We start from the raw sequence: 26057 nt of genomic DNA on the forward strand, positions 1-26057 counted from the left end.
AAAAAGTGGAAGGCAAGCAACTTCCTTTTAAGAGGGTGATGTAGATATTGTATGTATCACTTATGCTTATGTTCCTTGTGCTAGGACTTGGTCATATGGCAATAGAAAGATGCAGGGGGAGGCTGAGAAATTCGGTGGCATGCTAAAAATCAAGGGGGTTCTATTTCTAAAAATATTTGGGGAATATGAATAATGGGAGGAGCAGTTAGTCTCATTACCCATATGGAATTATTACATAATTAAATATGATAATGTACCTTAAGTACCCAGCATAATGCCTGACATAGTAAATGCTCAATGAATATTTGGCCTCCTCTCCCTCCTGCTTCTCCATCCCCAAGCACTTGGCCTGTGTCTCTTTCACACTGAGATTTGGTCTTAAATTATTCTGATAAACATTAATAATAATTACTCTCCTTTATATTTGGTAAATACTGAGACTATAGACCACTCTCGATGTATGTTTTAAGCCCACCCTCTCTCTTTCAGGCTTTTTCTGACTTTGCCTTTTGCCTGCTATGGGCTTGCCATTAACACAACCTCCATAAACACAGACAAATATGGATCCTTAGGTGATGCTTCCTGGAGGTCCTGCTTCAAAGTGAACGACATTTTAGTATTGAATAAGTTTTAAACCTGGGTCTAGAATTTACCAGGACTGTCACTTTGGGGTAGTTGCTTATGTAGTTACTTAATTTGGGGACCTCAATTTCCTTATCTGTAAAATGGGCAGAACAATACCTACTTTATAGAGATGTCACAAATTAATCCCAAAGAAAAATGTTTCAAGCCACTAATATATGTCTGGTCCTGTAAATATTATTTCAAAAAATTTTTCATAATGCCCTATAGCTTCTGAAATAATATGCCAATTTTATAGAAAAGTAAGTGTGGCTAAGAAGGGTAAATTTGCTTGCCCAAAGTTATATGTGCACACAATTTTAGGAGGAGAAAGAGATGGAATTTGAACTCAGGTTTCTCTGACACCAAATCGAGCCTCTTTACAATGCCAAAGGTTTTCTTCCACTTCTTTTGTGAACACATATTACTCAAGAGCTGTTAAAACCACTTCTGTCCCTTAAAGAAGCTGCGTGTGGACTGACAGAATATGGGACAACGGCTTCCCCAAGAGGGAGACTACAGCCCACAGTGGACTGTCCCCTCTTCCCCGGGAAAGAGGCTTGATGTGGAGAGTGACATCTGGGAGTTCTGCAGCCACTGACCATCCACCTATGCCTGGCTCTGTCACCAAGAGCATGGCCAGGGGTCCCTGTGTGCTAAGCTTATCACTGGGGTGCTGGCACCCTCCAAGGGGCTGGCCCACCCTTTCTCTCCTTGCCTCCAGCTAGTTGTGCAAGCTGCTGACCCAAATGGAAAGCACTGCATTTCATGAGAATGAAATAAGTACATTGGACAAGAGCTCCACATTTCTCACCATCAGCTTTACTTCATTTTCAGGAATGGTAACCAGCTAACCTGTGATTTCGAAGGATTCCAAAGAATTTTGGAGTCTAGGAATCAATTTTACTGGTAGTTTCTTTTTTTCTGGATGTCTCAATGTGGCATGTTCCTTTCTCTGTGTGTGTGTGTACCCGTGTGTGAAGGCAGTATTGGTATATCTGCTCCAGATATTCCAAGGTGTCTTGTGATATGTAACAGCAGCTGTGGTGTAATGAAATGACCATAATACTTGGTGTCAGAAAACCTGGATTCAAATCCTAGGTGTCTTACCTGCAATGTGACCTGGAGGACCTTTCTGGGTCCTAGCTTGCCCCAAAGGAAAATGAAACCTAATAAACCCTATTTTGGAAAGCTGCTGAAGAATTCAGTGATATTACAGATGGATGGCAGTGTGCTGTATTGGAAAGAGACCTGAGTTCAAATCCAGAATCTATCTCTAAAAAGTCTTGTGGATCAGGACAATTTACTAAACTCTGTTGCTCAGTTTCCACATCTTTAAAATGATATTTCCAGCAGATTTGTGTGGGTCAAATGAGAAATCTGTGAATTCTCTTACATAGTCCCCAAGCAAATGATATGACTCATTTCAGGGGGCTTAGGAAAAGATGAGGGGATGCTCTGAGACAGAGCAGCCTGGACTGTGTCTCAGTGAGCCTTCTTCAAGGGTGTCTGTTACTGCAGCTGGGCCCCTGGGGCTTCTTCACAAGTTAATGTGTTGGTTAATGGAATGACTCAGTGGAGAACCCACTTGTCTTCCTCTTGTGACACAAAAGGCATCTTGCCTGCTTTTATTGCTCTTTAGCATTTACTTCTGCAGCCTAATTTGGTTATAACAGGATTGTCTTCTCCAAGGGCCATCTCCCAAATTACCAGCCCCAGATAAGAGTGATTGCTTTTGTAAAGATCCATCTTAATCATGGACCCTGCCTCTCACCTTAGCTGGCTTCTTAGCTCCATAAGGAGCAACCAGCTTGAGTACTGGGTGAGGTTTAACGTGGTCCCCGAGAATGTATGTTGGGGCACTCATCCCAACTCTTTGAGAGAAACATTTGGAGTAATGCCTCACTTTTCATGACAAGACCAATGGAATGCTTCTCTTTCAAGCTCTAGAGAAGACTTTGAGAAGAATTCAAACTTTGTCTTCTGGCCCCACCCTGACTATCTAGTCAGTACTTCTCACCACCTCCATTAGCCACACCCTCACTTTCTGTCCAAAAGGACAGAGCTCTCATTCTGTGCCTTGGTTTCCAAAGCTACCCACTGCAGTGTCTCACCCATGCAATCCTTCCCAAGTGTTTGTCATAGTACCTCAAGGGTCCACAGGTGAGAGATGATATCCTGAACTAATTTATTACTTATTATTAAAGAATGATAATGAGTTATTTCAATTTGATTCAAATCTACCTTATATTCATAAAGCAGCCGTGGTCCAGGTGCTATGTCAGGTACTATATAGACAGCTACACTATGCTACAGAATTTATACTCATTATCTCATTTAATACCCAAAAAGTAGACATAATTATTCTTGCTCTCAGGGGAGAAACTCAGACTCAGAGAGGTTTGCTGATTTGCCCAGAGTTACTAGGACCTCTGCACTACACAATGTCACGGGACACCATTCCCATGGTAGTCCATGCAAACAGTACTCCCTGGATTTGTGTTCTGGGACACAGAATGCAAAAGGAATGGTACCCTGGAGCTGTGCAAAGCTGTGATTTTGGTGCTTACCCAACAGAGTCAAGAGTTGTAGTTCTTCTCATCCTGAGTTTAGTGATTCTTCTAGTGCACACGAAAAAAGAGTAACCTCTAGCATGATGCCAACTCTCTTCTGATGAATTAAATAAGAAAAGTGGTGATTAAAAGTTTCTTCTAAATTATTTGAGCACTCAGGTGAGGATGGCGAACACAAACAGTGCTTAGCGTACGGCCCAGGTGATTCATTGCAGTTCAGAAAGGGATAGTGAACAACACTCCACATGGGAAATCACCTGGCAGTGGAGAAAGAGCAGAGGTCAGACAGAACTAGGTTCAGATCCTAGATGTGCCACTTCTTAGTGTGCTCTAGGATAAACAGTAAGTTCTTTTGCACCTCAGTTTTATCGTCTGCAGAAAATGGCCCTTTTGCTTGGACCAGGATACCTTAAATTCATCAGATAAGATTCACTCAAGTGTTTAGAATACCATAATTGAGTGCTTTTAAAAGTGAGTAAAATTTTGGTGCTATCTCAGGAAAGTTTTAAGTTACCTTGGTAATTTTAAAATTTCCTTTATTCTGAATCAGTTTTTTTTGTTTTTTAACATCTTTATTGGAGTATAATTGCTTTACAATGGTGTGTTAGTTTCTGCTTTATAACAAAAAGTGAATCAGCTATACATATACATATAACCCCATATCTCCTCCCTCTTGTGTCTCCCTCCCACCCTCCCTATCCCACCCTTCTAGCTGGTCAAAAAGCACCAAGCTGATCTCCCTGTGCTATGCGGCTGCTTCCCACTAGCTATCTATTTTACATTTGGTAGTGTATATATGTCCATGCCACTCTCTCACTTCGCTCCAGCTTACCCTTCCCCCTCCCCATGTCCTCAAGTCCATTCTCTACGTCTGCGTCTTTATTCCTGTCCTGCCCCTAGGTTTCTCTGAACCTTTTTTTTTTTTTAGATTCCATATATATGTGTTAGCATACGGTATTTGTTTTTCCCTTTCTGACTTACTTCACTCTGTATGACAGACTCTAGGTCCATCCACCTCACTATAAATAACTCAATTGCGTTTCTTTTTATGGCTGAGTAATATTCCATTTTATATATGTGCCACATCTTCTTTATCCATTCATCTGTCGATGGACACTTAGGTTGCTTCCATGTCCTGGCTATTGTAAATAGAGCTGCAATGAACATTGAGGTACATGACGCTTTTTGAATTATGGTCTTCTCAGGGTATACCCTGAGAAGACCATAATTCAAAAAGTTTTACTGATTTTTAAAGTCAGCGTCCTTTCTGTTATACTCCTCTGCTCCTCAACTGTTTTTAATTCATTTTAAAAGCATAAGACAATGTGTATTTCATACATGCTTCAGTGATTGTAAATACTCAGTTGAGCTTTCTCTGAGCCTGGTCGTATCCCATCTTTTCACTTTGATGGTGGCATAGGGTGTTTGCAAATACGCTGGTTCCTACACGAGGGCCAGTGTCCACACTTACACCCTCCCCTCTCTTCCCTTTGGCTGCTCAAATATTCCCCTTGCTGTGCTGGAGAGTTTTGTGCTTGAAGAATCAATCAAAGTATTAGCAGATGTGCTGACAGCCACACAAGCTGATTTCCTGGACCTCTTAGCCCTCAGACCCAGAAAGGAAGCACAGCCCCTAATGGACTCTCATTTGTAATTAAATGACAAGGATATTGTGATGGGAAGAGTTGTCTCTTCCTTATTAGGGCCACTTGCTGGTCTTTTTATTCATTTTCAATTCCCATTGATGTGGGTGATGATTGTTGGTCAAATACCACTCCTGCATCTGAGTCGACACGGCATTCTCCCCCAACGTCCCTGTGGTAAACACGGAGGAATTGAAAGACAGAATGATTTCACCTCTGAAGTCCTATTTGGTGCACATTTTGAGCCCAGGGACCAACCACGCAGGAGGCCTGGGGTGTTTTCACTAGGGCACAACCATGAAAGTGTTGTGTATATTTTTCCCCTTTGGTGGAAAAATGATGGCTTTGCTTTCTTGAAGCATTCCTGTTGACTTATTCATGGAACCCAAAGAGGGTGACATCCAAGGAGGGCAGCATGCAGCCTTCTGTTTCCCAGCCAGAGTCAGGGTTTGGCAAAGAGTGAGAGTTGGAGGGAGGCAGGACTGCCCAGTGCAGTAGGTGAGAGAAGAGTTGGCCAAAAAGTAGGAAAGACTTGAAACCAAAATCCACACTCTGATGTGCGGGGCCTCCCAGTGAGAAAAAACACTCACCAAACACCCACATACTTATTTGGGTTGGAAGAGGGTATGCAGTGCCCAGGAGGCTTTTGAAACAGAGAACCGACCCCCTTCAATGGGTTGGAAGAGCTGTGGAAAGCTGGGGCAGGGGCTGGGAGGAGGGATGAAGTGGAGCATGCCCAAGGCAAGGCTGTAGATACTTGGCCCAAAGAACCCATTTTGCAGGTTTACTTGGGATGAAACTGTAGGTTTTGCCTTGTGTGGGTGGCAGATGGAGAGACTTAGGAGAAGAAGGGATATGACTTTTCTTTGGAGCCAGACAGACTTAGGTTTGAATTCAAGCTCCACCACTTATGAACATTAGAACCTTGGGGGAAAGTCACTTAATTTGTCTGGGCCTCAGTTTCTTAGCCAGTAGAATGGGAATAAAATTGTGTTTTTTAATGAGGATTAAATTTGGCCTCGGTGTACTGGCCCTAACCAGTTTTCAGTACACAGTTGCCATCTTTCCCTATGTTTGATGACTAGCTGAATATAAGGAGGAAAACCTAATAAAATGGTTTTAGAGCATCTCAGCCTGGCTGTAAATCCTGGCTCTACCTTGCACTAGCTTTGTGACTTAGAATAACTTTCTTAACTTCACAAAACCACAATGTCTTCCATCATAAAAAGATTATCACAATAATATTTACCTCACAATGTTATCGAGAGTTGAGATAAAACACTTGCATAAAAACAGTTGCATAAAAACACTTAGCACGGTCTCTTACTAAGCAAGTGAATTTAGGTTTTTGTAAGTGTTAGCCAAGATGATAGGAGTAGTAGTCTCTGAGGATGGGAATTGAACAGTCTAAACCATGGTTCTTAATTGGGGGCCTCCAAGAGACATTTCACGGTGTCTGGAGACATTTTCAGCCATCACACTTTTGGTGTGTGTGTGCTGCTAACAGGATCCAGTGGGTAGAGAGAGACCAGGGTTGCTATTAAACCTACAGTGCATAGGGCAGCCCTCCACAACAAAGAATTATTCATCCCAAAACATCAGTAGTGCCAAGGTCATGAAACCCTGATCTACGCCTGGCACTTTGGCAAGACAAACAAAATAAAGTAGATATCAGAGACCTGCCTGAGTTGGTATCAGGGATAACTAAGTTTTTTGGTTATTTAAATACAAAACATATACCACTTTCTAGATTGTATCTCCTTGAGTGTAGGGACTGTGCCTTCATCACCTTTATCCCCTGTAGCTTGGCACAAGTTTTGTATTCACTAAATGTCTTTCAAATCAGTGCATAAATTGATGCAGTAGCTCCAGTGCAAGGTCAAAGATATAACTATTATTTGATAATCCATGGAGAATTTTCACCTTGAAAGAAAATGGAAAAATGGTTCAGTTTTTGGATAGAACATCACCCAGGGTAATCAGAACTGGAACTGAAAAACCAAAGTGGCAGAAAACACAGGAAAGTTACTGCTTGGCATGGACCACCAATTTGGGACTGGGAAGGCGGGGAGTGGATTTGCCTTTCTAATTAGGTTTGACTTGGGCTAATATTGAAGTGGGCTTTTGTTCCCTGAGTAGACACCAGTTGGGAGGTACTCCAGGAAGGTGCTGGGTGGCAGGGTGAAGTCAGCCTGATATTACACATTTTCTCTGGGTGATCCATAAATAGATGGTTCATACATGGACATATGAGACCAGTCTATAAACTTAGCTCTGACGCAGAATGTTCAGAGAGGTCAGACTCTTGAGTCACTCTGGATGACAGTTCAAACCCAGGCTCTGTTATTAGCTCACCATGTGGCCTTGCACAAGATTTCAGCTTTTCTGAGCCTCATTTTTTTCTCAATCAAGAAAATGCCGATGGATAAGATCTACCTCAAGAGGTTGTTGTGAAGGATAAAAAACAAATGAGATAAGAAGTTATATTGACTTTTATCACAAAAAGCTTGGAATAACCCCAAATTCATCACACCATGTACTGATTTAGGGGAGAATTCCCCTACATAAGTGATTTACTGTTTACTTAATTTTTGTATTGCCTCTAGTATCTACCACCTCTTAACCACACGAATGGATGGTTAGTCTCCTAAACGTTCTTGCTATTTCCCTTCACCTCGCCCCGACAACTGTCCTTAGAACATACTCCAGATAACTCCTCCTAAATCATAATGCTGGTCAAGACATTCACACACGTAGAAATGCTTCTTGTGACCTACAGAATAAAGGCCTAGACTTACTGGCAAGGCACTCAAAGCCTTCCACCATCTGGTCTCCACGGACTCTCCACCCCTAATCCTTACCAATTCTGGGCCACACCGTTTCCACGTTATTTTCTATTCCTGAAACATCCCCCTGATTTTTATGCCCTTAGGTGTTTGCTCCTGATGCTCCCCTAGCTTGAACCTCCTTTTTAAATGAAATCATATCCAGCTTTCAAGACTCAGGTCAAATCCCATCTTCCTCAGAGGAATCTTTCTTAATTTCTCCCTTTGTAGTTGGAATTATAACTCTTATTCCTCTGGCCTCCAAAGCACTTGCTGGCTCAAGTTTTCTGTTTCTGCTGTTACAGCAGTTTGGGTACACATTTTTACTCCCTTAGGAAATGAGAAGTTCCAGACAGGTATTAGGAATCTTTGTGACCCCTCCAACCACCGCTACCCCAGCGTTTGGAATGGTATCTTACACAGGGGAGGCAGTCAAAAATGTTTGTTGGATCAAACGTCAAGATCATCAAGGGATTCATTTCTTAAGGGAGATTCTGTTGCCAAAGGTATATCCTTCTATGATAACAAAATATCCCCCCCAAAGGAGCGGTAGAATAAATTTCATTTTTTCTACACCAGAACAAGATCATGTCCAGCAGTGCTAGAAGCTGGGTGTGATGATGGTTATGTGATTTAAAGATTTAGTGTTTCACACTCACTTATCCATTAAATAATCATTCTTGTCATGCAAACGGACTGTGCTGTGTGTGCACGTGTGTTTGTGTGATTTCTCTCCATTTAGACTTGAGTTAATTGGAAGGTCCATGTGTTATTTCTTTATACTTCTTACAGGTCTCATCTCAATGCACTGCTTTGGACTTCCAAAGTGTACAGTATGGAAAAGGGAGGGAGTAACTTTGCAGTGGAGAAACCTGGCAAACTGTCTCAGCCAGGTGGTCAAGGCTAACACCTGCAGTGATGAGTTGTCTTGATAAGTTTCATACCCTTGACGTGACACAAAGAAAAGGGAGCTTTACTTCTATGGTCTTCCTCTCCCAAACCTATAAACCCTATCTAACCATGAGAAAAACATCAGACAAACCCAAATTGAATGACATTCTACAAAATGCCTCAACAGTATTCCTCAAAACTCTCAAGATCATTAAAAAACAACATAAAATCTTGGAATCTACCACACTCTAGAGTAGTCCAAGAAGTCATGACATCTGAATGTAATGTATTCTGGATGGGATCTTGGGACAGAAAAATGACATTCAACTTCCACATGAAGAATTAAAAGGAAACTGTTAAAGCATGTGGTTATGGTATGGTAATTGGATAACCCTGAGCAAGTCGTTTGAATGTCTTTGTTTCTTCATTCATTTAATAATAGTTTTTAAAAGTGCACAACTTGTGGGTTAGAACAAATTAAATGACTCTGGATGGAATACCTAGCATTTTGCAGGTGCTCAATGCACATTCCTTTCCCTTTGTCATAATGACTTGGGTGCGAGTCACTGAACCTCTCTGTGCTATTGAACAGAATTAAAAGAAAAGTTCTTTAAAACAAAATCTGTAGCTACTACTGCCTTCTCATGAGTGGGGTAACATAACTTTTATCAGTGAGGAAGTAAGTCTCTGTACTCTCCCCTTCCAGGATGGTGGGAGAAGGAGAGAGGAGAGATGGACATTTCAAAGCTTCTTCCATTTCTTCTGTGCTACTAAAGGATGAGTCCAAGGGTGGATGAAACTCTGTTCCAGCAGGCACCTTAATGAGGTCGTATTTTTTAAAATAAGCCTAGGAGTAGGGGCAAGATGGCGGAAGAGTAAGACGCGGAGATCACCTTCCTTCCCACAGATACAGTAGAAATACATCTACACGTGGAACTGCTCCTACAGAACACCCAGTGAACGCTGGCAGAAGACGTCAGACCTCCCAAAAGGCAAGAAAATCCCCACATACTTGGGTAGGGTAAAAGAAAAAAGAAATAACAGAGACAAAAGAATAGGGACGGGACCTGCGCCAGTGGGAGGGAGCTGTGAAGGAGGAAAGGTTTCCAGGCACTAGGAAGCCCCTTTGCAGGCAGAGACTGCGGGTGGCAGAGGGGGGAAGCTTCGGAGCCGCGGAGGAGAGCGCAGCCACAGGGGTGCAGAGGGCAAAGCGGAGAGACTACCGCACAGAGGCTCGGCGCCAACCAGCGCTCACCAGCCCGAGAGGCTTGTCTGAGCACCCGCCGGGGCGGGCGGGGCTGGGAGCTGAGGCTGGGGCTTCGGTCGGATCGGATCGCAGGGAGAGGACTGGGGTTGGCGGCGTGAACACAGCCTGAAGGGGTTGGTGTGCCGCAGCGAGCCGGGAGGGAGCCGGAGAGGAGGTCTGCAGCCGCCGAAGAGGCAAGAGACTTTTTCTTGCCTCTTTGTTTCGCGGTGCGCAAGGAGAGGGGATTCAGAGCCCCGCCTAGATGAACTCCAGAGGCGGGCGCGAGCCGCGGCTAACAGCGCGGACCCCAGAGACGGGTGCGAGCCGCGGCCATCAGCGCGGACCCCAGAGACTGGTACGAGACGCTAAGGCTGCTGCTGCCGCCACCAAGAAGCCTGTGTGCACAGGTCACTCTCCACACCGCCCCTCCCGGGAGCCGGTGCAGCTCACCAATGCCAGGCTCCCGTGATCCGGGGACAACTTCCCTGGGAGAACACACAGCGCGCCTCAGGCTGCTGCAACGTCACGACGCCTCTGACGCCGCAGGCTCGCCCCGCCTCCTCCGTACCGCTCCCTCCCCCGGCCTGAGTGAGCCAGAGCCCCCGAAGCAGCTGCTCCTTTAACCCCGTTCTGTCTGGGCGGGGAACGGATGCCCTCAGGCGACGTACATGCAGAGGCGGGTCCAAATCCAAAGCTGAACGCTGGGAGCTGTAGGAACAAAGAAGAGAAAGGGAAATCTCTCCCAGCAGCCTCAGAAGCAGCAGATTAAAGCTCCACAAACAACTTGATGTGCCTGCATCTGTTGAATACCTGAATAGACAACGAATCATCCCAAATTCAAAAGGTGGACTTTAGGAGCAGGATATATTAATTTCCCCTTTTCCTTTTTTATGTGAGTGTATATGTGTATGCTTCTGGGTGAGATTTTGTCTGTATAGCTTTGCTTTCACCATTAGACCTAGGGTTAGGTCTGTCCATTATTTTTTTTTTTTACTTAAAAAAATTTTTTTTCCTAATATATGTTTTCTTAATAATCTTTTCCATATTTTCTATTTTTAGAAATTAAAAAATTTTTTAATAAGTTTTTTCATATTTTTTATTTTAAAAATTTAAAATTTTTTTTTCTTAATAAATTTTTTTCTTAAAAATTTTTTCTTAGTTTTTACTAGAAAAAATTAATAAATCTATTTTTAAAAATTAAAAAAAAATTTTTTCTGAATACATTTACTCTTAATAATTTTTTTTCTTATTTTTTATTATAATAGCTTTATTTTATTTTATTTTATCCTCTTTCTTTCTTTCTATTTTTTTCTCCCTTATATTCTGAGCTGTGTGGATGAAAGGCTCTTGGTGCTCCAGCCAGGCATCAGGGCTGTGCCTCTGAGGTGGGAGAGCCAACTTCAGGACACTGATCCACAAGAGACCTACCAGCTACACGTAATACCAAACGGCAAAAATCTCTCAGAGATCTCCATCTCAACATCAAGACCCAGCTTCACTCAATGACCAGCAAGCTACAGTGCTGGACACCCTATGCCAAACAACTAGCAAGACAGGAGCACAGCCCCATCCATTAGCAGGGAGGCTGCCTAAAATCATAAGGCCACAGACACCCCAAAACACACCACCAGACGTGGACGTGCCCACCAGAAAGACAAGATTCAACCTCATCCACCAGAACACAGGCAATAGTCCCCTCCACCAGGAAGCCTACACAACCCACTGAACCAACCTTACCCACTGGGGACAGATACCAAAAACAACGGGAACTACGAACCTGAAGCCTGTGAAAAGGAGACCCCAAACACAGTAAGATAAGCAAAATGAGATGACAGAAAAACACACAGCAGATGAAGGAGCAGGGTCAAAACACACCAGACCTAACAAATGAAGAGGAAATAGGTAGTCTACCTGAAAAAGAATTCAGAATAATGATAGTAAGGATGATCCAAAATCTTGGAAATAGAATAGACAAAATGCAAGAAACATTTAACAAGGACGTAGAAGAACTAAAGAGGAACCAAGCAACGATGAAAAACACAATAAATGAAATTAAAAATACTCTAGATGGGATCAATAGCAGAATAACTGAGGCAGAAGAAAGGATAAGTGACCTGGAAGATAAAATGGTGGAAATAACTACTGCAGAGCAGGATAAAGAAAAAAGAATGAAAAGAACTGAGGACAGTCTCAGAGACCTCTGGGACAACATGAAATGCACCAACATTCGAATTATAGGGGTCCCAGAAGAAGAAGAGAAAAAGAAAGGGACTGAGAAAATATTTGAAGAGATTATAGTTGAAAACACCCCTAATATGGGAAAGGAAATAGTTAATCAAGTCCAGGAAGCACAGAGAGTCCCATACAGGATAAACCCAAGGAGAAACACGCCAAGACACATATTAATCAAACTGTCAAAAATTAAATATAAAGAAAACATATTAAAAGCAGCAAGGGAAAAACAACAAATAACACACAAGGGAATCCCCATAAGGTTAACATCTGATCTTTCAGCAGAAACTCTGCAAGCCAGAAGGGAGTGGCAGGATATACTTAAAGTGATGAAGGAGAAAAACCTACAACCAAGATTACTCTACCCAGCAAGGATCTCATTCAGATTCGATGGAGAAATTAAAACCTTTACAGACAAGCAAAAGCTGAGAGAGTTCAGCACCACCAAACCAGCTTTACAACAAATGCTAAAGGAACTTCTCTAGGCAAGAAACACAAGAGAAGGAAAACACCTACAATAACAAACCCAAAACATTTAAGAAAATGGGAATAGGAACATACATATCGATAATTACCTTGAATGTAAATAGATTAAATGCTCCCACCAAAAGACACAGACCGGCTGAATGGATACAAAAACAAGACCCCTATATATGCTGTCTACAAGAGACCCACTTCAGACCTAGGGACACATACAGACTGAAAGTGAGGGGATGGAAAAAGATATTCCATGCAAATGGAAATCAAAAGAAAGCTGGAGTAGCAATTCTCATATCAGACAAAATAGACTTTAAAATAAAGAATATTATAAGAGACAAAGAAGGACACTATATAATGATCAAGGGATCGATCCAAGAGGAAGGTATAACAATTGTAAATATTTATGCACCCAACATAGGAGCACCTCAATACATAAGGCAAATACTAACAGCCATAAAAGGGGAAATCGACAGCAACACAATCATAGTAGGGGACTTTAACACCCCACTTTCACCAATGGACAGATCATCCAAAATGAAAATAAATAAGGAAACACAAGCTTTAAATGATACATTAAACAAGATGGACTTAATTGATATTTATAGGACATTCCACCCAGAAACAACAGAATACACATTTTTCTCAAGTGCGCATGGAACATTCTCCAGGATAGATCATATCTTGGGTCACAAATCAAGCCTTGGTAAATTTAAGAAAATTGAAATCGTATCAAGTATCTTTTCCGACCACAACACTATGAGACTAGATATCAATTACAGGAAAAGATCTGTAAAAAATACAAACACATGGAGGCTACACAATACTACTTAATAACGAAGTGATCACTGAAGAAATCAAAGGGGAAATCAAAAAATACCTAGAAACAAATGACAATGGAGATACGACGACCCAAAACCTATGGGACGCAGCAAAAGCAGTGTTAAGAGGGAAGTTTATAGCAATACAAGCCTACATCAAGAAACAGGAAACATCTCGAATAAACAACCTAACCTTGCACCTAAAGCAATTAGAGAAAGAAGAACAAAAAAACCCCAAAGCTAGCAGAAGGAAAGAAATCATAAAGATCAGGTCAGAAATAAATGAAAAAGAAATGAAGGAAACAATAGCAAAAATCAATAAAACTAAAAGCTGGTTCTTTGAGAAGATAAACAAAATTGATAAACCATTAGCCAGAGTCATCAAGAGAAAAAGGGAGAAGACTCAAATCAATAGAATTAGAAATGAAAAAGGAGAAGTAACCACTGACACTGCAGAAATACAAAAGATCATGAGAGATTACTACAAGCAACTCTACGCCAATAAAATGGACAACCTGGAAGAAATGGACAGATTCTTAGAAATGCACAAACTGCCGAGACTGAACCAGGAAGAAATAGAAAATATGAACAGACCAATCACAAGCACTGAAATTGAAACTGTGATTAAAAACCTTCCAACAAACAAAAGCCCAGGACCAGATGGCTTCACAGGTGAATTCTATCAAACATTTAGAGAAGAGCTAACACCTATCCTTCTCAAACTCTTCCAAAATATTGCAGAGGGAGGAACACTCCCCAACTCATTCTACGAGGCCACCATCACCCTGATACCAAAACCAGACAAAGATGTCACAAAGAAAGAAAACTACAGGCCAATATCAATGATGAACATAGATGCAAAAATCCTCAACAAAATACTCGCAAACAGAATCCAACAGCACATTAAAAGGATCATACACCATGATCAAGTGGGGTTTATCCCAGGAATGCAAAGAGTCTTCAACATACGCAAATCAATCAATGTGATACACCATATTAACAAATTGAAGGAGAAAAACCATATGATCATCTCAATAGATGCAGAGAAAGCTTTCGGCAAAATTCAACACCCATTTATGATAAAAGCCCTGCAGAAAGTAGGCATAGAGGGAACTTTCCTCAACATAATAAAGGACATATATGACAAACCCACAGCCAACATCGTCCTCAATGGTGAAAAACTGAAACCATTTCCACTAAGATCAGGAACAAGACAAGGTTGCCCACTCTCACCACTATTATTCAACATAGTTTTGGAAGTTTTAGCCACAGCAATCAGAGAAGACAAAGAAATAAAAGGAATCCAAATCGGAAAAGAAGAAGTAAAGCTGTCACTGTTTGCAGATGACATGATACTATATATAGAGAATCCTAAAGATGCTACCAGAAAACTCCTAGAGCTAATCAATGAATTTGGTAAAGTAGCAGGATACAAAATTAATGCACAGAAATCTCTTGCATTTCTATACACTAATGACGAAAAATCTGAAAGTGAAATTAAGAAAACACTCCCGTTTACCATTGCAACAAAAAGAATAAAATATCTAGGAATAAACCTACCTAAGGAGACAAAAGACCTGTACTCAGAAAACTGTAAGACACTGATGAAAGAAATTAAAGATGATACAAATAGATGGAAAGATATACCATGTTCCTGGATTGGAAGAATCAACATTGTGAAAATGACTCTACTACCCAAAGCAATCTACAGATTCAATGCAATCCCTATCAAACTACCACTGGCATTTTTCACAGAACTAGAACAAAAATTTCACAATTTGTATGGAAACACAAAAGACCCCGAATAGCCAAAGCAATCTTGAGAACGAAAAATGGAGCTGGGGGAATCAGGCTCCCTGACTTCAGACTATATTACAAAGCTACAGTGATGAAGACAGTTTGGTACTGGCACAAAAACAGAAATATAGATCAATGGAACAGGATAGAAAGCCCAGAGATAAACCCACACACATATGGTCACCTTATCTTTGATAAAGGAGGCAAGCATGTACAGTGGAGAAAAGACAGCCTCTTCAATAAGTGGTGCTGGGAAAATTGGACAGGTACATGTAAAAGTATGAAATTAGAACACTCCCTGACACCATGCACAAAAATAAACTCAAATGGATTAAAGACCTAAGTGTAAGACCAGACACTATCAAACTCTTAGAGGAAAACATAGGCAGAACACTCTATGACATAAATCACAGCAAGATTCTTTTTGACCCAGCTCCCAGAGAAATGGAAATAAGAACACAAATAAACAAATGGGACCTAATGAAACTTAAAAGCTTTTGCACAGCAAAGGAAACCATAAACAAGACCAAAAGACAACCATCAGAATGGGAGAAAATATTTGCAAATGAAGCAACTGACAAAGGATTAATCTCCAAGATTTACAAGCAGCTCATGCAGCTCAATAACAAAAAAACGAATAACCCAATCCAAAAATGGGCAGAAGACCTAAATAGACATTTCTCCAAAGAAGATATACAGATGGCCTACAGACACATGAAAGAATGCTCAACATCATTAATCATTAGAGAAATGCAAATCAAAACTACAATGAGATATCATCTCACACCGGTCAGAATGGCCATCATCAAAAAATCTAGAAACAATAAATGCTGGAGAGGGTGTGGAGGAAAGGGAACACTCTTGCACTGTTGGTGGGAATGTAAATTGATACAGCCACTATGGAGAACAGTATGGAGGTTCCTTAAAAAACTACAAATAGAACTACCATATGATCCAGCAATCCCACTAATGGGCATATACCCTGAGAAAACCATAGTTCAAAAAGAGTCATGTACCAAAATGTTCATTGCAGCTCTATTTACAATAGCCAGGACATGGAAGCAACCTAAATGTCCATCGACAGATGAATGGATAAAGAAGATGTGGCACATATATACAATTGAATATTACTCAGCCATAAAAAGAAATGAAATGGAGGTATTTGTAATGAGGTGGATGGAGTTAGAGTCTGTCATACAGAGTGAAGTAAGTCAGAAAGAGAAAAACAAATACAGTATGCTAACACATATATACGGAATCTAAGGGAAAAAAAAAGGCCATGAAGAACCTAGTGGCAAGACGGGAATAAAGACACAGACCTACTAGAGAATGGACTTGAGGATATGGGGAGGGGGTGGGGTGAGATGTGACAGGGTGAGAGAGTGTCATGGACATATATACAGTACCAAATGTAAAATAGATAGCTAGTGGGAAGCAGCCGCATAGCACAGGGAGATCAGCTCGGTGCTTTGGGACCACCTAGAGGGGTGGGATGGGGAGGGTGGGAGGGAGGGTGATGCAAGAGGGAAGAGATATGGGAACATATTGTATATGTATAACTGATTAACTTTGTTATAAAGCAGAAGCTAACACACCATTGTAAGGCAATTATACTTCAATAAAGATGTTTAAAAAAAAAAAAAAAAAAAAGCCTAGACAGTAGAGGGTAGAGAGTTCAGAAACAGCTGAACTCTTCTGCATAATTAAAGTAGGGAATTAAGATGGGAGGAGTATAAACGTGTGTGTTGGGGGTTGGAGGTGGGTGGGTGGTGGTGGTACTGAGCCACAGAGCAGGAAGCTACAATCTTTAAAGAAATGTGACCAGCAATAAATTATCTGTGGAGGCACAACACTAGGACTATTAAAGCAAGTGTCTAAACTCTCGTTTTAACTTATTTGTTTTTCTGTAAAGCAAATGCCCTTCATCATCTCAAATTTCAAAAGGTCTGCTAAACATACAAATTCCTGGCATGAAAGATTTTGGTGGAAATCGAAATCCTCAGCTACATTTATACTAATCCGAAGAAAGAACACAACCCCAGTGGTGGGGTAGGATAGATGAAATGAGATTTTGGTTTCAGTCAAAAGACGAAATTGGACATAGAAATGACCATTGATTCCGCATATCCCCAGGAATTTGCAGCAAGCTGGGGTCCGGCATTACATATTACATTTGGACTGATTTTAGTAACTGGGGCCTGTGTGTGTGTGTAGGAAGCAAAGCTATACTGCCACTAATGAACAAACACATCCAATTCTTATCTATCTTCCCAGAGCAGAGGTCTAGGGGAGTGGGAAGGGCTGACATTTCCTAGGCTCACAGTGTGTCAGAGATGTGCCCTCCCCATGGCTGAAGGGTCCCAATGCACAAACACACTATGCTGCAACCTCCAACCTTCTCAACCTCATTCCCTAATATGCTCCACATCCTGGAATTGCCATACCAAGTCATTTACACATCCTGGAACACGATGTCCTTTATTCTTCCTCCATGTCATACACATGCTATTTCCTTACTGCTCACTTTTCAAATCCCAACTCATCCTTTAAGCCTAGCTCTAGTACTGTATCCCTTCCACTGTAATGCCTTCCTAAGCACGCTTTCTCCCTTCCCAGATCCCAGATTCTCATAGTAGAGTTCACTCCCTCCATAGTAGTTGCATTGTTATCTATCTTTATCTCTATCTCTATCTCCATCACTACTTCTATTTCTATCTATCTGCAAATAATTGCTGTCCCCTCTAGAGATATACATCTCCTGCAGCTCATAACAGAGGGGACTGCAATCATTTGTAATTATTTTATTACATACCAGTCCCCACCTCCCCAAGACTGCAGGGGCAGACAGTGGGGACACCCGAAGAGCCTCCTCATCATGTTCTCTGATCATTTAACACAGTGCCTTGTTCTTAGAAGGTGCCCAATAAATATTTGGAGAGCGACTAACTTAAGACCTCTCTTCCATTGCAGGTATAATTACCTGGTCCTAACAGCAGCTGCTGATGCTTTGACTGGTTAGTTCCTGTTAGCGCAGAGATTTCCAAGCCTGTTGGCACACTGGAATCACTGAGAGATTCAACAATTACCGACGCCTAGGTTTCACCCCAGGCATCCTCAGTCCTCACTTAGCTGGTCTAGTTGCAGCTGGGCAAGGGGACTTTGGAAGCCCCTCAGCGGGTGCTGATGCCCAGCCCTGGTTGAGGCACCTGCCTTCAGGTCCAGTGTCTGTCTTGCTTGGGCTCATTTTCCCTCCTCACTCTCACTCCTGGCACTGTTGCTGTTCCCTCTTTCCTCAAGACCAGATTTCCAGAACTACCTATAAATAAAATAAAATAATAGATATGACAGTCCTCTGAGGAGGTAAAACATGTGCTGGGACTATTAGATTGATACAGAAACATCCCCCCAGTTGGATTTGATTTTCCAAGTCCTAACTGAGGTCATTCAACTTTCCTCTGCAGCAGACTCTGGTGAGGAACAAATAAAGAACAATGGTAGAGACTTGCAGGTTCCTGGGAGTTGTGGGCTTTTGTTCCTCCTCCCAATAGCCATTCTAGAAGGGTGGGTGGGGAGGGAGAGTGTGAGAAAAGGAGAATGGGGACATTCAGCTATGGCTCTGTGCTGCTATTTCTCCACTGACCTCTCTGGAGTTAGCAAAGTGCAGAGTCCCCGCATCATAACTGTGGCAGAAGAAGCTCAAGCAGCTCTGAGATCAGGGGCAGGAACCGACAGCAGAACCCTCATCATGGGTCCATTTCAAAGCTGCTCCATCTCAGGTTGGTCCCCTGGAATCTCTTACCAGGTGATGGAAAAGAAAAATGCTTAAAAAGTGCCTCATTCAAAGCGCGGTGCACACAGACGTAGACCATCCATCTAGCCTCAGGTCCCTCTTCCTGTTTCCAGGTGTCCCCCTGCTGCCTTGTGAATGCTTTGCTTCTGCTTCTTTGGAAGAAGGCTTTAGGAGTTGCTTTGTTCAGACTTCAAGAACCAGAGTGCCTGGGAGTGTGTGTCTATCTGGGGCTACCTTAGCCAATGACTGCAGACGAGATAAAGCCCAGCCATCTTGTCCAGAGTTAGATCAGCCTCTGAGCTGTGATTTACACTCCAGGGTCCCCTTGAAGCCCGAGGCTGAGACTTTGCCTCAAATCCTATGCTGGCTTGGCCTTTTTCCCTTCCCTGCCCTGCCTCCCCAGTCCCTTACTGCTTCCTGCTAGGAGCACTTCCTTTATCATTTACTTGCACACAAATCTTGTCTCAGAGTCTGCTTCTGGGAACCTAAGTCACGAATATAACATGATACAACAGTGTCATTCCTCCTGGCAACTTGATGATTACAGAAACATATACTTATTGAGCATCTTCTTAGACATTGCTAAGTGCTTTATATTTGAAACATGTATCACCTCATTTAATTCCCAATCCAACACTTCATAAATCAGGAAGCAAGAGTTTAGGAAGATTAAGTAATTTTCCCAAAATCACACAGTAGCTTAGTAGTAATTAAAGAACAGGCTGATTTAACCTAAAACTCCTGCTTTGGTTTACTCCACCAAACTAAAGGTTTTTGAGGAACGTATTTTTCCCCGGCTTTTTGCTAATTTATCCTACCTTTCCTTTTTCCTTTACTCCTCAACCCCTTTCATTCATGTTAGCCCGAGGGAAGGTCTAAGGAGAGAATCATGTTCTTCTGTCAGACAGATGGGAAATGAAAACTCTGCCCACAGCGTGGCAAGGAAAAGGGTAGTGATTGATCTTAGGTTGCCGGTCAAAATGACCACTTTAAAACGTTTAATCCTGCCTGTATCCTGGGTGGAAAAAATCATCACTCATCACGTTTCCCATCCTGCTCAAGCCACTGCTTGCAGTTTTCAGCTCAGGTGTGAGAAGTAAAGTGAGCTGTCAAAACAGGGTTTCGTTGTCCCGGGAGGTGGGGAGAGGATTTAAGCTGTGATTCTGTGGGGAGTCAGAAGGCCAGTGATTGGCAGGTTATTTTGAGTGACTGCTGGTTATTTTATTATTTAGCTCTGCATCAAGTATTGAGCATCTGTTAGATGCAGAGCAGAGAGATGGGCAAGGCTTTGTTCCTGGTCTGGAGGAACCTGCAATCTGTGGTGTTACAGACACATTCAGCCAATGAGAGCCCAAAAAAGAATTTAGGACCTGAGATCAAGGACCATCAGGTCCGCCTTGGAGATTCATAGAAAGCTTCAGATGCAGGGCAGCACTTCCGTTGAAGTGCAGGATGGCTGCAATTTTTTCAGGCAGAATTATAATGGGGTTGTGGGGGAGGGAGACTGGAAGATTGAAGGTATTTCAGGCAAAGTGAAGAGAATGCAGAAAAGCACAGAGCTCTCAGTGTGTAGGGAACCTCCTAGGAATGGTCCAGAGTAGCTGGAAATGCTGGGAATAGGTAGCGGTGAGAGGTGCAGTCAAACTTCACACAAACTTTCTTGCATTCCTACTATGTAGCATGTAGGATGCTAATCACTGTAAAAGATGAAAAATATGAGTAAAATGCAGCCTTTGTCCTTTAGTTGTTTATAGGTGGAGGAGATAGACAAGCAAAGAGATAATTACAGCAAAACGAAATATATTTATGGGACAGCACAAGGAAATGATCTGATAGAGCCAGGAAGAATTCCTGGAGGAGGAGACACTTAAGATAAGTCTTTTACAGTTGAAGGAGTGATGAGGTTGGAAGGATGGACTGTGGACCAGTTACTGAGTGTTTTATGCAAAATTAGGGAGTTACTTAATGGGGTAGTGAAGATTGGCATCAAGGCATATCTAGGTGCAGTAGGGTTGGGGGGTACCATTAGACCTGCGTTTCTGAAGGATCATATAAGTTAATAGCTACACATGTGCTCTCTGCTGACCATTCTACTGGTTGATTGTTGAGGCTGTGCTCTGTGTTTTGAGATATCAGTCCTATTGTTCTAGTTAATTTGTGGGTTTATTTTTGTCTCTATAAATAAGTGGCTTTAAGTTCCTAATGTAACAGAGAGCTGGGGGCAGGGTTGAGAGTGAAGAAGAGAAAGGCTTTCAACTCACCTGCTGTGCTGCATCCTCTCATTCAATGTTCTGTAACAGAAGAGGAAATGGATGGAGACTCTGATTGCTGATTCCGTAACTATGGTAATATGCAGGCCCCTGTCATTTGTGAGGGGTTTGAATGGATTAGAAGCACCTTTTAAAATGCTTGCTTGTGAAGAGGTAGCTAAACACATCTTGACGGCAGAGACAGGGTTTTAGAAGGCTGAGTTTCAAAGGCACACCTGACCTTTGCAAATAGAGGAAGGAGGCTTGGGGATCACTCAAGCCTGGCTTGCATATTTCCAACTAATGCCACGCAGCTGCCCCTAAGCCCTCCCCAAGTAACCCACAAACCCAGGGCTTTGCTTTGAAACTAAGACTCTGCCCCAAATACCCATCTATTTAAAACTGCAACAAAAAATACTATCCCTTTGTTTCACATCCTTCTACCAGTTCCACCTTTAGAGTCTCTTTTGAACTTCCATAATAATCCATCTCTACCCTTTTTCTTTAATATCATGAGCCATATTTTGGCTTCTATCAGAACTTCCGAGATAATAAAATTATACAGACTTGGATTTCAATCCAATTTCTGCTGCTTCCTTCTTGCTGTGTGACCTTAGAAAAATCACTTTGCCTCTCTGATCTTCAGTTGTCTGATCTGTAAGAAAGAGATGACAGTGCCTATTGTAAAAATCTATTGCAAGAGTCTTGCAAAGTCTCTAGTGTTCTCTATGCCACAGAATGAAGACTCAAGTAAATGGTGTTTTCTTTAGCCTTCCATGTTTATTCATTCCCTCTAAGCTGTGAGCTTTTTAAGGACAGACTCTGAGTCTGTCACATACCTGCTTCCAATTCAGAGTCTAGATGGTCAATGCATGAGGAAAATGAGTGAGAGAACTGAGTCTGGATCCAAAGATTCTGTTCAGCCAGTTTATGTGGTCTGAGGCCAACATCCCAGATTAGCTCAATAGTAGCACTCTCACTTGACCTCGGACCTTACCCAGACCCTACAAGGGGAACTAAAGTAACAGATGTATGCAACCCAGGCCAGCTGGCCCCCATGCCCAGGAGAACAGGTCCAAGCCCCTGATTTACTGGTGGAAAGAATTGTGGTTTTGCAGAAAGGATGGAACTCTTGAACACAAAGACAAAAAGGGTGTTCTCAGAATGCCCCTCAAAGAACATTGTCCAATGTCTTGAGATTTTTAGGTAGTTTCAGAATCTCTTCATATCCCCAAACCATCATTCCCACTTCATCACACTCCTCCCTTTGAGTGGAACACTCTTTGTTTCTCTCTAATCATGCTAGTTTCACCCTTCCTGATAAGCTTTATCTGACCCTCTGGTTAAAGTTGATCCCTCTATTTTAGACCAAGAAAAGCACTTATGAATTGTATAGTTACCATTGAGAATTAATTTCACTTTTTAAAATAACTTTTTTGCATTCTATTTTTAAATTGTAAAGCAAAGGTGCCACAATGCTAAAAATGAAAAATTTAAGAATAGAAAAATCAATCATAAATCCATATTCTAATACAACTGTATTTGATATCATAATATATGAACTTCCCATGTTTTAATTTTATAAGCATTTTTAACTTATGTATAAGAAATAGTTATACAAGATTTTATAGACTGCAGTCTGATTTTTATATCAAAATTTTAGCATTTTCCTAAATTGAAATATGGCATCCACAACCATCACTTTCCAGGGTTGCATTACATTTCATTTTGAATAGGTTTATACTCTTAAACTCTCTTTCATAGTGGAACACAAGTTGCTTCTGCTTTCTCGTTATTATAAATAATGTTGCTCTATGCATCTTTTACTTATACGGTTGTATGGATCAGTATAGACTAAAGTTTCAATGGGTTAAAAAATGAAAGTTTTCCTCACACATCACAACCTAATGTCACCCTTCCTGATCTCTCCCATTCGGGTCCACACAATTTATCTAGGAACCTAGGCTTCTTCCATCTGGTGGCTCTTCCACCTTCTAGAATCCCAGAGTCCTCTATAAGATCCTCAGCATCCAGCAGGCAGATGAAGGAAGAGATAATTTACAAGAGATTTCAAAGGTTTTGGGGGTCTGCCTGGAAGTGGATATATGCAATTTATACAAACATGTCATTGGCCAAACTCAGTCACATGACAACCTAATTGCAAAGGATGCTGGGAGAGGCAGTCCTGATATGTACCCAGGGAAAAGAGGAGGTGGGTTTGATGAGCATCTAACTGATCTCTGCCACAATTGCTTTCTTTATTTTATGTTATTTATTTAGACTAGAAGAGTAATTTAAAACTCAATATTGCTTTTATAGCTATTAATATATATGAAATCATCATCCTTCATCGATTCATTTATTTAAAAACTATTTGAGTGGCTGTATGATACAGGTACCATGCTAGGTAGACACTAGAATAGAACACAGAACAAGACATATCATTTGAATTCTGGCAACAAGTCCAGCTACCTATTATGTTAATATATTGTTTTGCTCTTGACTTTTTAAAATGTGTATAAATCTCTATCAAAGTTTTATATACCTTGAGAGCCATGCATTTCTTTTGTAGTTTCGATAGAATCTAGCTCAGTGCTGGGCACACAGAAACCAAAATGTTATAGATTAAATGAAAGATGTGATCGATCACTAAATATGCTTTATGAATAAAGCTCTGAGTGGCGAAATACATGGCTGAAGTTCTGCAGAAATCCTAAAACACAATAAGCAAAGAAAAGTGTCCAACTGAATTGGACAGGACATCAAATAAGTGTTCTCCGAGGAAAAGAAAAATGCTTTCTGAGCATGAGGTGCTCTCTCTGACCTTCACTCTGTGCCTGAAATAAGCAGGACAAACATTGCATTAACTCACAGCAGGAGGGACTTACAGCAAATGCAGAGCTTCCTGTCTCTATGGTTTACATTAAAGTCAAGGGAGATTGCAAACTTCCCATCCAGGGCAATGCTAAGAATGAAAGGAGTTTCCCATTAGCCTATGGTAATTTGGAAAAGCTCACAGCTCACAGTGAGGGGCAAATCTTTTGTCTGACCTCCATTTCTAATGTACAACTTTTGTTTTTAGGCACAATAACTACTTGCTTTGTGCTATTTTGTCTTCTTTTTCTCAATAAAGCATTAAAAGAGAGTCCATTCCCTTCTGGGAAGTATGGTTTTACCCCCTTTTCTCATATTTCTCAACACCTGTTGGGCAGCTGCTACAGTCTGCCCAAGCAGTGGCTGCATTTGCAAGGACTAAATTCTAACAATATGGAAAGTTAGTGATACTTAGGGATTTGCAATATGAACTTGACTATAGTAGATTGCTGGAACTACGCTCTCACATTTCCCATGTACTTCTGTGCTCTCTATTAAGAAGCAATAAAAATAACAGAGCTACTGAGTTCACTGGTTCTATAACCCTGAATCTTTCTTACATCTATATATAACCACATAAATTCAATACTTATATAGCTCTATATTATGAACATATCTGTATACCTAGCTCTTTGTCTTTATCCAGATCTGCTCAGCATAATAATGATTTCTTAATTACATTACGGTGGTGGTTAACACGGAGCATTTATGAGGTGTCAGGCACTGTTCTAAGCATTTTACAAACATTGATACATTCAAACCTCAAACAACAATAAGAGTTAGCTAGGATTATAATCCTTGTTTCATAGGTGAGGAAAATAAAACTCAGAAGGGTTAAGTAGCCTGCCCAGGTCACACAACTAGTAAGTGGCAGAGCCAGGATTTCATATGGACAGTCTGGATCCATAGTCCATGATTTTAACTAGTATGCAATACTCACACTTAATATTCTATATTAGATTTATTAAGCTACAACTCATAGTACAAAATGAGGATGTTATTATATTTTTAATTTGCAACAAGCCATTGAGATAAGTAGGACAAATATTATGACAATAATTGTTCTTATCATTATTTCTCTCCCATAAAAAAAGTGAAGCTCAGATAAATTGAGTGAATTTTTAAAGCTCATGTAGTTGGTAAGTGAGAGAGCAAGAATATTCTGCATCCGGATTTTATGTATAAATCTCATGTCTTTTTATAGTGTATAATATATTGTATATTTTATGTGTATATATAAATATACATCTATACAGAGGTGTGCAGGGTCTGATGTACACAGTACTTGGGTATTTATAATACTCAACATTTAATTATATATAATAATATATCTGTGTATAATAATAATGAAAATGCTTTGGAAATAACATTTAAAGTTTAATAACATTAAAATAACATTTAAACATAGTAACTTGAAATACAACACATTATCCAGATCTGATCAATACAATTTATTTTAGTCTTTTACAAATTGAAATGCCCTACCCTAGGAATACAGGTAAAGGATATTTTATGATCTAAAAGAATTAAGTTCCATATCTCTTCTGAAAACAAAATTCATTACTTAGTGACAAAAAGGTAGCAGGTTTCTTATAACAGTCTAATAATCCAGGTTATTAAAATTTCACAGCCACTCAACACTCTATGAATACTTTTTATACCTGTGGAGGTTTGAGACAAATGAGATGAAAGATCTCTTGAGCCTGGGTTCTGCTCTTAGTTCTGCTAGTGATTGGTCTCTGGTAAACAAGAACTAGTTTTTTTAGCCTCTCTGGGCTTCAAGTTACTCATTTTAGAAATGAGGCTATGAATATAATTTTTAAATGCTCAAGAGGCCTTGGAGTCTGACCAACAGTCCCTCAACATGTCTTAAGGCAACGGTGACAAGAAAGTGTGGTCATTGCTAACTATGGCCTTGAATCTGTGGGTGTCCCATATTCACTGATACTCCAGCAGAACCAGGCAAAAAGAAAGTGTTGTGTTTGGTCTTTCTGAATTTAAGGATTCATTTATTGCTC

This window comes from Balaenoptera ricei, chromosome 20, assembly GCF_028023285.1.
Source record: "Balaenoptera ricei isolate mBalRic1 chromosome 20, mBalRic1.hap2, whole genome shotgun sequence".
Taxonomy (NCBI): Eukaryota; Metazoa; Chordata; class Mammalia; order Artiodactyla; family Balaenopteridae; genus Balaenoptera; species Balaenoptera ricei.